General features: G+C 41.9%; 1 long non-coding RNA gene across 1 annotated transcript; it reads right to left on the bottom strand.

Annotated features, from left to right (window-relative positions):
• Positions 1-687: 687 nt before the first annotated feature.
• Positions 688-11,795, bottom strand: LOC119619595 (uncharacterized). Its single transcript, XR_005236076.2, has 3 exons — positions 11,562-11,795; positions 9,953-10,050; positions 688-1,060 (listed from the first exon to the last, which is right to left on the bottom strand). It is a non-coding gene; the product is annotated as an uncharacterized lncRNA (long non-coding RNA).
• Between the last annotated feature and the right edge of the window lie 3,874 nt (positions 11,796-15,669).

Raw genomic sequence — 15,669 nt, forward strand, 5'->3', positions numbered from 1 at the left:
TTGGAGTCCTCATGCTAGAGATTTTAACCCACAAAAGAAGTTATTTGGGTGACCTTTAATTTGAATACGACCACTTTCAGCCCTAAAGAAGACATTTAGATTTGGACTCTGGGTACCAAAATGGAAGAAAAATGCTAATGCTATTAATACTAGAATCTGGGTACCTGTGGTATCCTGGCTACTCAGGACAAGTTCATCATAAAATGAAAGAAGTAAAATCAAAAGAATTGTCTGTATTTTCTGTTTCTGGAAAGAACGGTGGTTCAAGTTTTTTTTCCCAGTGTTAACTATACTGGATCCCACATGAGAAGATGAGACATATTTTTCACCTGGCTCAGGTTTCCTGTAGAGCTGTTCCTATTTTTCAACCCAAGAGAGGACTTATGCACTGGCACTAGGTGCTTTACACATTCAACTGCTTGAAAAAGGGGTAGACTAAGTAATCTGCAGAAGTACTTTCTAGTTCCTAGATTATCTGATTCTGAGGATCTAATGCTTTAAGTGTGATAAATATATTGCAATGAAAGGATTACCAAGTTTCATGCTAGAATTCCTGAATTTAAATGCAGATTTGGACAATTATGACTTAAATGATCTTCAATAAAGTTTTACAAATAGTTTCAGGTTTTGTTCAACAGCCTTACTAAGGGATAATTTACATATCAAAAAATTCAGTCATTGTAAGCATATAGTTCAATGATTTTTAGTAAATTTATAGTTGTGCGACTATCACCATAATCCAGTGTTACAACATTTTTTATAAAATTTTTGACCTATTTTTTTCATCATCTTAAAATTAAACTCATGTAGTGAATTGATTGCAAAAATGGCCATAATTCTTCAGCCTATGGTGGCATAAGTTGGTTGCGCCTTCCACTGAGAGATGGAATTGATTTCCCCAGCCCTTGAATCTGGGTCTGGCCTTGTGACTTGCTTTAGCCAAAAAAGTGTGGTCCAAGTGACGGTGTGCCAGTTCTATGACTTGCATCAAAAAGTCTTGCATGTTTCCATTTGCTCTTTGAAATCCTGCTCTCTTCACCATGAGTGTAAGTATAGCCTGCTGGGAAAAAAAAAAAAAAAAAAAAATCATGTGAAGAGAGGCCCCAATCATTCCAGCTGCTCCATGTTAGGCCATCTTAGATCAACTTCCCCCACCTTCCCTCCAGATGACCACAGATGCATGAACACCCCTCATGAAGACTGGCTGAGCCCCATGCAGATAAGCAGAATTGGCCAGCCAACATGTAGACCCACAAGAAAAAATAGAAGGTTATTGTTTTAATCTACTGAGCTTTTGGGTGGTTTATAAAATGTCATTATTGTGGCAATCAATAACTGATACAGAATGGCCATAGGGATCAACTTTTTTTAAAGCCATGAAAACATCTAATATTCTGACTACATCGCATAGTATGCCCTCACTACATTTAAAAAACATTCAATTTAATAAACATGTATAGAGGCCTTCATATATGAAAAGAACTTAGGAGTTGTGAGGGATGTGGAATTGAAACCGAAATGATATAAACCCTTAAGGAGTCAGTTCCAGTGGGAAAAAATAGATACTTACACAGAGAGCTATAATATAGGACAATCTGTCCATCTATTACAATATTTATGTTGAAGTGGTCCCTCCATTGTCTGCAAATAACCATGTTCTTCTTTTCTTGGTATTTCAGTTTGTTCCAAAATGTGTTCGAGGAATATGGTTTATTGAAAAACTCCCCAAACAGCACATTGACAGAAATTAAGTTTTATTGATATGTCCAAGTACAGTGTTTGCATTTGTAGAAAATAGTCTTTATGGCAACTTGGCCATGTGAAATGTTTTATGAGCCAGGGAAACAGAAAAGCAGACATGAATTTAGAGCCAGGGTTGGGAGGAGAATAAAAAGAGGAGAAAGAGAGGTGGGTGGGAAAGTCTTGATTTCTAAAATAAGCAGAAATTTTAATTTCAAGCATGCCTAACGAATAGAACATTGCCTTAGCAGCTTGTTTGTGCTCAGCTCCAAACTATTCTAGAGGTTTAGGTGGCTGGGATTGGGCTGTGGGAAGAGGAAGAAAGAGTGGGGGTTTTGGCAAACAGGACCTTGGGCAGCAGAAGTCTTGTGGTTGGTTGATCTCAAGCAGGTTCTCTGAATTCCTTCATCCTCTCCAGAAGCAGCCCATCTGGGGAGTCTGAGAGCACAACACAGAGCCCTGGTTTGGAAGCCAGGGGCCCTACTTCTAGTCCTAGCTTTGACACTGAAGAACTATTGCTGTGTGACCATGGACTGGTCACTTTTTCTTTCTGAAGGCTGACCTAGGTGATTTCTAAGGTCTCTTCTGCTTCAAATAGTCTGTAAGTTCAGGCCCAATTCACCCACCACATTAGAGGAGGAGACTAAAATCAGAGTGAACCAAAGTAGATAAGAAGGCCTCTGACAACACACGTGGACCTGTAAAACATGGAGCTCTTCAGAAAACCAAGACACAGGTTAATGGGTAAGCCCCGCAGATGCGGACCCACCCTCCACTTCTCCACTGAAGATATGGAGTCTGACCATGCCTGTCCCAAGGACTCCAGAGGTCTTGGATGCTCCCTACCTGTGACCTGCCTACTGGGCCTATCGAGTGCACCCTCCCTCTCCTCCGAGAACAAGGGTGTTAAAGGCTTTTCTTAAAATGAACTTGAGTTCTAATGAGTGGCTGTTTAAACAAAGTCAAATATTCTTAGAAGTATGGTGGGAAGGGTAGGGGTGAGAAGCTGTTTTTTTTTTTTTTCCAAGCAGTGGAAATAACAGAAAGGCAAAGAGTAAATAAAGAGAGCTCTCTGCAGCAAGGAACTCCCTGAAGCTAGATGTAAACCAACACTCCCAGGCTGACTAGGGTCTCTTTTAAGATGACAACTGTGGATGATCTCAGGGCAGTTTTGGGGATCCATTTTGGGGAGACAAAATCCTTGTCATCACCTAAGAAAAACCCCTGGGAGGTGCTGAGGGAAGAAGCAAGAAGTGGCAAAAGCCCCTGCCATAGGGTCTGAGTCACCAGGAGGTGAGCCCCCATCCCCTGCTGGGAGGAATAAATTCCTGACTGCAAGTCTTCAAATCCTGTCCACCAGCATTTCTCCAAGGAGCCTACGTGAAATAGACAGATGTTCTACTATGAAGTTGTTTGGCTTCCAACCATGGGAAGGGCCTCTGAAAGGAGGAGGCTCCTGTCCCCTGTTGATTAGGGTAGCAATAAAGAGAGGCTGTGTGCGTCCCCAGTGACCACTGCAAGGCTGTGCTGCCAGAGGCCAGGCCAGGGATCCTTCGTGAAATGTGATTACACGAAGTTCCCTTTTCACCTCAAAAAAGCAAACACTACAGATGCTCCTCAACTTATGACAGGGTAAGCTGAAAATATTATAGACTGAAAATGCATTTAATACACCTCACCTGCCGAACATCATCTTTTAGCCTAACGTATCTTAAACATACTTGAACAATGTTCGAACAAGGACATAGCCCACAATTGGGCAAAATCATCTGACACAAAGCCCATTTTATAACGAAGTGTTGAATATCTCAGTAATTTATTGAATACTGAACTGAAAGTGAAAAACAGAATGGTACGTGGATAGTTGAAGTATGGTTTCTACTGAACACACGTTGCTTACATGTCACTATAAAGTCAAAAAATTGTAAGTCAAACCATTATAAGTTGTGAACTGTCTGTATAAATAGCACTGTTCAGGTCATTGTTTGTCTTCCATAGTGTCACGGTCTGGTCTGTGCATTTCTCTCTCTCCTTTTCCCGACACAGGTCACTCTCCAACACCACCCATCCCCATCTCCAGATCAGTGAAGCCCTGCAAGTCAGTACGGTTTGTACCTACTTAGGGGCATAAAGCATAAAAATAACTTTTTTTTTTTTTTTTTTGGCTCACAGATTTCGTGGGCTAGGGATTTGAACAGGGCATGTCAGGGGCTGCTTACCTCTGCTCCACAACATCTGAGCCTCAACTAGGAAGACTGCAAGGTTCTGGGGAATTCAAGGCTGTGGGGGAGTGGGATCATGAAAGGTTGATTAATTCACAAGTCGGTCAGGTAATGCTGGCTCTGGGGTGGGACTCAGCTGTGACCTTCAGCACTCTTACACATGGCTGCTCCAGACACCTGAGCTTCCTTTCACTGTGGTCTCAAGGCAGCTGAATTTCTTACACAACGGCTTGGGGTTCAGAGCTCCAAGCCATCAGAGATATTGGTCTCTGGATTTAGAGACAATGACTAAAGGCAGGAGCTTGAATCAGGTGATCTCCCAAGATTCTTTCCAAAATGAACAGTCCATGAAGAGGACACAGTGCCTCTTAACCTTAAAGAAGGCTGAATCTTCCTGACATCCATGGGGACAGGGATGTTGATGACAGGTTCTCTCAAAAGCCAGCTTCTAACATTTGCAGGAGCAGTAAGTAAGCTCTGTGGATCCTGTTTTCAAATGTTCCAGAGAACAAGATGGAGGTTGCAAGGTCTTTTACGAGTTGGCTTTGGAAGTCATGGAACATCAGTTCTGCCACATTCCTTTGATTATAAGTAAGTCAGAAGCTTGCTCAAATACAAGAGGAAATGATATAGGCCTTCCCTCTCTCTCTCTCTCTCTTTTTTTTTTTTTTTTTTTTTTTGAGACCAAGTCTCACTCTGTTGCCTGGGCTTGCGTGCAATAATGTGATCTCAGCTTACTGCAACCTCCACCTCCGGGGTTCAAGTGATTCTCCTGCCTCAGCATCCTGAGTAGATGGGATTAGATGGGATTATAGGCACGCGCCGCCATGTCTGGCTAATTTTTTGTATCTTTAATGGAGATGGGGTTTCATCACGTTGGCCAGGCTGGTCTCAAACCCCTGACCTCATGATTCACTCACCTCAGCTTCCCAAAGTGCTGAGATTACAGGCGTGAACCACTGCACCCACTGGCCTTCCCTCTCTATAAGAGGATTGTCAAATAATTTGCAGACATGTGGCTTTTTTATTTAATTTTTTTTATCTTAATATAGTTTAGTTTTTTGGAAAGTTGTAGATTCATAGCTAAATTGAATGAAAAGTGTAGAGATTTCCCCTCTACTCCCTGCCTTCACACATGCATGGCCTCCCCATTATCAACATCCCCCACAGAGGGGCCCATTTGTTACAACTGATAAACCTACACTAACACATCCTTATCACTCAAAGTTCAGAGTTCACGCTGTGGTTAATTCTTGGTATTGTACAGTCTATGGGTTTGGACAAAAGTATAATGACAGGTATCTACCATTATAGTATCATAAAAGTAGTTCACTGCCCTAAAAGCCCTCTGTGTTCTGCATATTTATATTTTAAAACCCTCACAATAGCCCACATTGCCTAACCCAAACTAGGCCCTGCCATCACTCTCTGTTGATTTCTCTATAAGGAGCTCCCTCTCCTTCACCTCTCATATCCTAGGAGACTTTGGAGATGAGCATGGGGAAGTTGCTAAAGTGCTTCTTGGTTCTTTGGCCAAGGTTGAGTTTAAAAGTAGCTGGTCTTCTAGGGGAAGTCCTCCTTTTCTTTGCTCTTCCCCCATCCCTACCTCTCCACCTCACACTACCACTTGTGATTGTACCAACGCTCTGCTTTGCTTGACTCTTTGGTGAGTTCCCGGGAGTGGTTTCCTACCATCTTGTGTGTCTTTGCAGAATAAATTAAATGCTAAGGATCTGTACACAGGCTCAACACAGATATCTTCCTTGGTAATATCTCCATGCCAAGCTCTTGACTCACCATACTTAACTGAAACGGTTTCTCCTTCATGGTGTGACTTGGGGAGAAAGACTGTCAAACATGTTCTAGAAACATCGGCCTGTCATGCCTAGGAGGGCAACTGGCAGTAGGAACTTGCTTTCTTAATGATTGTTGAATAAATTAACCCTGGGTTAGATGTGCTCTGGATGACTCATGGGCTCTCATTCAACGTGATTCACCAGAGGATTTAGGGTCATTTGACCATGGAGAGCCCTGCATATCTCCAGAGGGAAATGAGCAGTGTCTATGTGTTAAGGTGGTGGTGGGGAGTGTGGATGTGTGGTTTTGGGATAGGGGATGGGTGTGGATGGTCCTGTGGTGTGATATGGTGAGTCAGGGCCAGCAGCAGTGCTTGCCAACACGCTTATTACTTGGCCTTCTGGTAATGTGCCTCTGCTTCCACATCTCCAGAATTTGGAAACTTTATTGGACACGGTGAACAAACTCTCCAAGTGTCAGGCCACTTGTTGAGTTTCCAGGAGGCTCAGATCACTGCTGCTTCCTTTTTTTCTCCCTAAGCTGTCTGCATAAATCACCAGAAATTCTCCGGATAAGCTGTCCTTACTTGAAGAGACCTATGTACAAAAGAGAAGGTCTAGGTTTGTCGATGGGAGAAATCATCAGAGTAACCATGTTATTATTATTCTGGCTAGAGATGCTGGATTCCCAGGAAAACTTATAGAAATGATACGCTCATGTGTTTCTCATTTACAAGAAGAGAGAAAAAGAGAAAGGAAGAAAGGAAGGAAGGAAGAAAGGAGAAACAGGAAGAAAGGGAAAAAGGAAGGAAGAAAGGAAAAAAAGAGAGAAAAAAAGACTTCCAGGCTTCCTTGCAGCAAGGGAGCACTTGTTGGGACAATACTTCCATGAAGGAAAGGGTCTGCACACTGACAGCAAGAGTCTTCATTGCTCTGAAATAAGCTTGCTCCTTTTGTGTTTTTTTCTTCATTTTCTGTGCAAATCCACAGCCCGAGGTGAATTGACTCTCTGTGCCTATGTGTCAGCATTGTGGAAGGCCTTTACATATGTCACCTTCTCATATCAATGATATCTCTAAGAAATACGGACAGGTATTTCCAATTAATAGATGAGAAAACTGGGGCTCAGAGAAGTGAATTAAATTGCCCAGAACACACAGCTAATAAGCAGATGAACCAGATTGTTTATTCATACAATAAACAAACAAGGCTATGTAGTAAGCTATGGAGAGGAAAAAAATGAATAACATGAGTTAGTTCTACAGAAAGTTTACAGCCTAGGTGAGAATGATGGGTAATTATGTAACAACATGGTAAAGTGCACAGGTAGAGCTACACAGAAGGCCTTGGGGGGAAGCATCAAGAGAGGCATCTAATACAAACGGGGAGGTCAGTGGAGACTTTCTGGAGGAGGTGATGTGATGTTTGAGCTGAGTGTTAAGGATAAGTAGCAATTAGCTCAGTGAAGAGAGGCTGTGGAGTGGGAGAGGACATTCCAGAAACATTAGGCGCATGTTTTTGGAATGGAATGCGATAGGCACCAAGCCTACACATACCAAGAAGATACAGTCCTTTAACAGTCTCTTTTAGCAAAAAAAAAAAAAAAAAAGGTAATTGTCAATACTCCTTAAAAAGATAATTAAATAATATTTTAAATGGTAAGGCATGGAATGAAAATATGGCAAAGTATGTGGAACCATAAGCAGTTCTATGTTGCACTGTGGCTAGTCTTACTGGGGTTTATCCAACTTGAAAATACACAAGCTCTTCCCACTGTGCCCCTTCTCCTCAACAAACTGATTTTGGAGGGCTTAGCACATGTAGTATTTTATGCAGACCTTGGGCTCCCATTTCTCATTCTTTAAAAGTCCCTTATGGAATTAGCAGAGCCTGGAAAATTTTACTGGAACTTACTTCTATGTTGTAACTTAGGAGGGGCTCAGCCTTCAGGGTTCCCTCTGGGGTTAAAGGGGATCAGGAGGTACCTGTCCCAAAGGCCCTTGGCTACCTGAGAGAAAGTCAATTTGTTTCATAAGGCTCCATGGCTGCCTCACAGCGTTTTGGAAGCAGTAGGCCAGAGATCACCAGGAAACAATGGTGCCTGGGTTCGCTGCCACAAGCAAGGTGTGATGAGTCAGAATGAAGTAACAGTTACACACACCAACAGGTCTAGCTGGCAACAGGTAAAGGTATTACCTCAGTGAAAAACCAGAGCTGAAAACGGGTAAGGTCTAACTGTGCCAGAGATCTGCTGTGCTGCTGCTTTTTTAAATGGCTATGATGACAGTGGGGGTGGGGAGTGGGGGATTGGGAGGTATACAATACATGCATTTAAGTTTCCAGCCACTAAGTAAACAGATCTTGTTCCTAAAGGATACTCTTTCCATGGGCCATACTGTTTTGAATTCCTTCCTTTAATAAGTCTTCTCATGGGGTCACTTGGAGAGGACTGGAAGATGGACACTCTTGGGGTCCATCAGGAGATAGCTTATCCCACAACCCAGGCCTAATGCAAACAGGTAAAGTTTCTGCTCTGCTGGGAAGAATAACTATGACCAGATTAAAAGGGCCCTTAAAAGAAATTCCTTCTTGTATTGGACCTGGAATCATAAAACTAGGAGGTGGAAGTGACTTTTGTCATTTTACAGGTCAGGAAACTGATTAGATAGGGAAGTGATTTGCCCATGGTGGGAAGTAAATTCAACATAGAACCAGGATAAAACCCATCTCTTGACTCCAAACCCAGTGCCTTGGCCTGCTTTCCTTGTTGCTGTCTGCCCATTGTCACAAAGTTTAAAATACTATTTATTTATCTTTTTAATGAGTATTGCCGATTACTTTTTTTTTTTTTAACTAAAAGAAGACAGTTAAAGGATTGTATCTTATTGGTGTTTGTAGGCTTGTTGCCTATTACATTGTCAAATACAGAATTGATACTAAAAACGTCCCTACAATATTTCTACCCATGAATCTGCACATAGAGACCCCATTGGGAGCTGAGCCTTGGTGGATCATTTTGATTTAGGTGGGACCTTATGTCTAACAAATCTTTCTGTCCATTATCTTGCCCAGCCCCTATTCGAATATAGGTGTATTTTCAGGGTTATTTTTGCATTCATAATTCTTGACAAGAAAATCCTCCCATCTAATCTTTGCTTCATTTCTTTGTTTCAGGAGATTATCTAGCATGTCTAATAGAGCAACAAGTCATGTCCTGTGGCTCCAGGCCTGGTATTCCATAGCATACCAAAATCAACCACAAGCCTTTGCCTCCAACCTCACCCATATCAAGGGCAGAGATGAGGCTGCCCCCTAGGGAGGTGGAATTTATAACCAAATGATCATTCTCTTTCTGGGTTTTGCAGGGTTCCCCAGAGAGGTAGCATTCTTGGGTTATGGGGTACAGAGAACTCTGAGATTAATTTTTCAGTGATGCAAAGCCAGTGTAGAACTACGAAAAAATTGCTCACCTGAGGGTTACTGGAATATTGGTAAAATATTACTTCTTGCTGAAGAAGCACAGGGAGCTTCACCCAAAATATGGCTCTCTGGTATAATGGGTATTTTAAATTAAAGGTCTTTTAAGATCAACAGATGCTGCAGGAGACTTTTCCCCTATCTACGTAAAGACCAGATGGACCCACCAAGGAGAACAATTGTTTTTCCCGCTCTATCCGCTTCTGTCTCTCAGTCCTTTACTTCTGCCATAAAGAAGGATGAAGCTGTTCTCTGAAATTCCCTTATCTGCCTAAGATCTATACTTACCAAAGACGAAAACAATTACCTCTGATCCCTCCTCTGAATTTTCATTAACTGAACTCATGTCGCAGGAAGACAGACAGAAATCTGTCAACCAACATGGGCAGACTTTTATCACAAACTACTCTCTGCTCTGTGGGCCCAACAGACTTTCTCCCAGGCCATTGTATATTCTTCACAGCCATTGAATTGCCCTGAAAATTATTTACTAATCCCCCTAAAATCATCCACAATGCCCCCCTCCCATTCCCTCAAGAAGTAGGTATACAAACATCTATATCCCATTGGGATACTGGGAACTCACCCTGTGATTCTCGCATGAATGTGAACAAATATCCATGCCTTTTCTCTTATTAATCTGCCTTTTATGAGTTGATTTTTCAGTGAAACTTCCAGTGGTGAAGGGAAAACTACATAGCTATTTAATTTACTCACCTGGGATAGAAAAGGAAATCCTAGCAGATGATTTAGGTCAGTGGTATCCAACCTTTTTAGTCAGGAGAGCACATTTTAATCTGAAAACATGTATAGTCCTGTAGATAAAAATACATTTAGGAATGCATTGATAGAGCAAATGCTTAATAGCAGACAGAGACTACTACCTTTAAAGGAATTTGAGTTCCATTAATCATAACCTTATCTATGTGATATTCCAAATCTGAGTTATTGCTTTCACTCTGTGTTTCTGCAGCTCTCTCTGCCTGTTTTACTACTGGACTGGAACCTCCATGAAGGCAGAGCAGTTTGACTTATTCCCTGTCTATTATTCGCTCGGCACCTACCACAGTTTTTGGCACAAAGCAGTACTTTGTGTGTATTTGTAGAATGAATGAATAAAACCATTAGAAGTATTAGAATGTATGTGTGTGAATCATGCTATTTCATCAACCTATAAGCACTGATTCATGCAAATAAAGTGCTCCCATGGGATCTCAGGGTCCACAGATTAGAAACCATGCATTTAGATTTATATCCTTGTGCCCAATATTTTGTTCCATTTTCCTCATAGGGAGCTTATGGGTCAGTAGATCACAAACATTGGTCTCTGGATTTAGAGACAATGACTAAAGGCAGGAACTCGAACCAGATGATCTCCTAAGGTTCTTTCCAAAATGAACAGTCCATGAAGAGGACACAGTGCCTCTTAACCTTAAAGAAGGCTGAACCTTCCTGACATCCATGGGGACAGGGATGTTGATGACAGGTTCTCTCAAGAGCCTGCTTCTAACGTTTGCAGGAGCAATAAGTAAGCTAATCTCTGGCAGCCTCTAGGCAGTCTAGTTGCTATTTCGACCCCAAATGGGCCTGCAAAGGTGCTTTGCCTGTTTCCTCTGTCAACCTATTTGTGCAGAGTGTTGATAACTGAAGTGACATACGGTAAATACTCTTTGTCTTGCAAGACATTTGCTGGCAGTGGAGATAAGGAGGGAAATGTAGGAGTTGAAAGAAAGAATGCTTAGCTTAAACTGTGTGTGTGTATATGTGCCTCTCAGTGTGTGTGTTCACATTTAAATGATGACCTCTCTCTTCCCTCTTCACGCAACAGCTCCTTTTCTTGATTGTCCCGCGCTCGAATTTCTGCACTCTTCAAAGATAGAATGGCATTCCAGGTGTGAACAAATCAGGGAGGTTTCCTGTTTAAGATTCAGAAATTCATAGCCCTGAGGAAGTGAGTAAAAGAGAGAAGAGGAGAGAGAAAGAGAGATGAAAAACAGAATCTCCGCCACCTGCTATTTAGTGATTAACTTCCAGATAAGGAAGGCAAAGATGCATTCCAGGAGCTTGGGACTTGCCCAGACAGAACTCAGAGCAAAGGAGGGCTTGCAGAAAGGTGAAGCCAGAAATTACAGGAGGTGGCTGGGCTACTGAAAGTACCATCTATAAATTTTCTTTCCAAGCTCCTCCATTTCCTGGAGCTCTTAAAATTGTCAGTTCCTCACTTCACCCTCTTATTGATCCTGCCTCACCTGGTTTGGTTTATGTAAAAGATTCTTATAAAGACTAGCTCTTCCACTAGCCATGTAACCCCGGGCAAACCACTTACCTTCTTAGATACAGGCCTAGTGGCTGCTATCTCATGTGTTTAAATAGCTTCATCCAAATCCATATGAAAAGAAGCCGACAACAACACACATACAAACAAAAAAATAGCATAATTCTGGGAAGAAGCCCTGATGTGAGTTTGCAGGTGAGCAGCCTCTGCTCTAGTTCTTACTTGCATACACGCCAGGCCGTTTGACTCACCCACAACGAAAAGCAAGTGCTTATTCATGCTTATTCATTCACTTACAGAGGAGCAGGCTGCTCAATTTTGGTGTTTTCCCTTCTCAGTAGAAAGGAGTGAAAATAATTTCTGCACAGCCTCTCCTTCTGTTAAATATGTTACCGGAAAGCAATCACGATCCAGACCCCAAGAGAGGGTTCTTGGATTTCGTGCAAGAAAAAATTCAGGGTGAGTCCACAGTGCAAAGTGAAAGCATGTTTATTAAGAAAGTAAAGAAATAAAGAATGGATCCTCCATAAACAGAGAAGCCCTGAGGGCTGTTGGTTACCATTTTTATGGTTATTTCTTGATGATATGCTAAACAAGGGGTGGATTATTCTTGCCTCCCCTTTTTAGACCATATAGGGTAACTTCTTGACGTTGCCATGGCATTTGTAAACTGTCATGGCACTGGTGGGAGTGGAGCAGTGAGCATGACTACAGGTCACTCTCATGGCCATCTTGGTTTTGGTGGTTTTTGACTCCTTTACTGAAACCTGCAACCTGTTTTATCAGCAAGGTCTTGATGAATTGTATCTTGTGCCGACCTCCTATCTCATCCTATGACTTAGAATACCTCAACCTGTCTGGAAATGCAGCCAGCAGGTTTCAGCCTTATTTTACCCAGCTCCTATTCAAGATGGAGTTGCTCTGGTTCACACACCTCTGACACTTCTGCATGTGGCACCTGTGGCTGCAAACATGACCCCAGATTCTGAGCAGAGGGGCAAGAGGCTGTGTACTTTTCAGGGTTGTATGGCCTCTTCCCTTGCTAGCCTTTCTTGCTGTCTTTGTTCTTATGACTGAAAATGTCTTGTCCTTGACAACCACGATGTGTTCAATTTTTCGACACGATGAGGTCAGCACATTGCCTTCTAACCTCTAGAGCAGGTAAACGTCTTGACAGATATAAGATCAAATTACTAATGCACTCTGATTATCATTTTGCATTGTCTCCTATAAAAAAATCAATGTGGAGCCATGAACAGTTATGCTAGGGTAGAAAATAAATACCCTGCTGATTAAAAACTGGAAGTCACTAGCTTTGAAATTTCTCCAAAAATAGAGCCCCAGATGTCATGTAAACTGCAATCAAAATGGGCTGTAAAACTCAAACTGTAGACATTGCCTTGTAAAGCGTTCACAGATGTAGCAGCAGAAGAAATTCTCGCAGCTTAGAAAAGCAAGACTTCTGCTTTTTTTTTTCTTTCTGTCTCTCTTTTTGTTTTTGAGGGGGATGGTAGACAGGATGAACACCAAACTGTTCATTTCAATATGTAATTTGCCTCAAAGAATTCTGACTTAATATATTTTCTCACCAACCTAAATCCAATTCAAAAAACATTTATTGAAACTCGAACAATCTACTTTTGGTTGACAAGTGCTAATAGGTGCAATGTTACCCCTGTCAACTTATAAGATCACCTACTGAGCTTGGAGTCAAACAGGAAAAAGGAAATTAAACTGGAGTTTGAATGTGTATCTTCTAAATTCTCAGCCATAGCTGAATGTGTATAGTGCTCAATGAGAAGCAAATTGCATTGCTGGTTTCTCTTTGTTAAAAAAAAAAAAAAAAAAAAAAAAAACCAAAATTACAGCTGGAGCGTGTTCACATCTGAATGTTGGATCTACCTCTAATGCAGATGAGATATATCTGTATGAAAAAACAAATGAGGCTGGATTCAGTGGCTCAGGCCTATACTCCCAGCACTTCGGGAGGCTGAGGCAGGTGGATTACTTGAGGTCAGGAGTTTGAGACCAGTCTGAGCAACATGGAGAAACCCTGCCTCTACTAAAAATACAAAATTAGCCAGGCATGGTTGTGTGCTCCTGTAATCTCAGCTGCTCAGGAGGCTGAGGCAGAAGAATCACTTGAACCCGGGAGGCAGAGGTTGCAATGAGCTGAGACTGTGCCATTGCACTGTAGCCTGGGCAACAAGAGTGAAACTCTGTCTCAAAAAGAAAATAAAAAAAAGAGAAAAAAGAAAAAGAAAAAACAAATGACATCAGAGAATCTTTTTCAACACCTCTTTGCTTCTTGGATTAACTATGTATTTCCAATGAAAAACAACAAATAAAATTGGTTTTTGACCCTGTTTTATTTTTCTATGGAGACCAGACCTCTACTGTCTTGAGTTCCACAGATAGGTGGATTTCTCTGAGAAACTTAACAACACCATGTCATTTTTAGTTTAAGAGCTTTTGTCAGGAGTATCTAATAGGTAGCAGGCAATAGCAGAGTGTGAGTGAGTGTATATGGGTGTGTACACTCCCTTATACACTTAATACCCTTATGTGCACGTGTATATTATCAAAGATGATGTACCACTACTGGACCAAAATTCCATCTTTTGGATAAATCAGACAATGTAGTCAAATGGTTAGCCCAATATTATCTCCTTTCACTCTTGCTTTGTAGTTAACTAGGAGAATGTGGCCATTAATTGTTAACATTCTAGACCTCATTGGCCAGCAAGGTTCATATCAAAGATCATCTCCTTCCTTCCTCTCTGTGCAGACAACTTCTGCTGTATCTGTAAGGCACAACCAGAGGTCAATTGCTTTTCAGTTCACTCATTCATTCTCATATATAGTAAGAAATAATGAAATACCAACCCTGTACCAGGCAGTCCTCTAGGAGCCCGAGATACTACAGAGAATAAGACAGAGAGGCTCCTAACCTCATGGGGCTTACATTCTGGTGTGAGAAGACAACCAATAAACAAAATAATTGCAAGTGGGTCTTACATCTTAGGTCTCAGTAATTATCATGGAAATTGAAAAAGCAAAGAGACATGATAATCAATGGATGTGCATATGTGGGGAGCTCTTTGGGTGGGGATATCAGAGAAGCACTCTCAGAGAAGGTGATGTGTGAAGACAGCCAGGCAGTAAGGGTGGGGTGACACGCACACTGTTGCACCTAGAAAAAACAGTAAAGGGCTAGCAGCTCTCAAGGTCAAGTTTTGCATACTCAAGTGAGCTGGCCCCACACCACATTCCTACAGAGGAGATTTTCTTTTCTTGACTCATTTGTAAACCAAGTGGGAAGTTGCACTCTGAAAGGGATGAATGTGAGGATCCGGGGCACTTTATTAAGGAAAACTGAAGCGTTGCTCTTAGATATGAGGAATTTGCTGGAGAAGTTGAAAAACTTAAGGGCTCTGGTCCCATCTTTGCCAATAGCAGGTTATGTACCATTGGGAAGCCCCTTCTCCTCTCTGACTTCAGTTTCCTCTTGATATGAGGATGTTGGATATCTAATTCTCTTCCAGTGCGAAAAATCTCTGAGCTTTCTAAAAACAGAAGCTAGAGCTGCATATTCCTGCTTGAGAACACACTGTTAACATGGACTCACTCACTGGGACATTCAAAGCCATACTGTGCATAAAAACAGCATATGCACTGGAGTGACACTTGATCAACTCCTCCTAGAGTCCAAAGGAGCCATGTTCAGACACTTGATCTCTTTTAACCTCCTCAATTTGGTCTGTGCTATGACTTTAGTCAGTTGGGAGCCCTTTCAACAGGCAACCGATGGAGAGAGTTTCATGGATAGGCCAGATCTCCCAGTGCACACCAAAATGAGGCATCTTGTCCATATGCAACTATGTGAGAAGTGGCAGGTCTGATGGCAGAGATAGATCAGACAGGGGTCCCAGGGTCTCAACCTTCAATCGTGGAGGATCCCTCCTAACAAAAGTCTGTGGTTAAAGACAGCCCTTTACTATGATCCCCTGGCTTCCTGGCATGAAAACAGCTTTCTTTGAATCCTGCATAATGGGCAGATAATCTCACAGCCATTTCCTCCTCTGTTGGGTCTGTTGTATGATGTTCTATCAGTACAGAGAGACATTCCAAAGCTCAGAAAAGGTATAGGACAAAGGGC

Source organism: Chlorocebus sabaeus, chromosome 25, assembly GCF_047675955.1.
Source record: "Chlorocebus sabaeus isolate Y175 chromosome 25, mChlSab1.0.hap1, whole genome shotgun sequence".
NCBI lineage: Eukaryota > Metazoa > Chordata > Mammalia > Primates > Cercopithecidae > Chlorocebus > Chlorocebus sabaeus.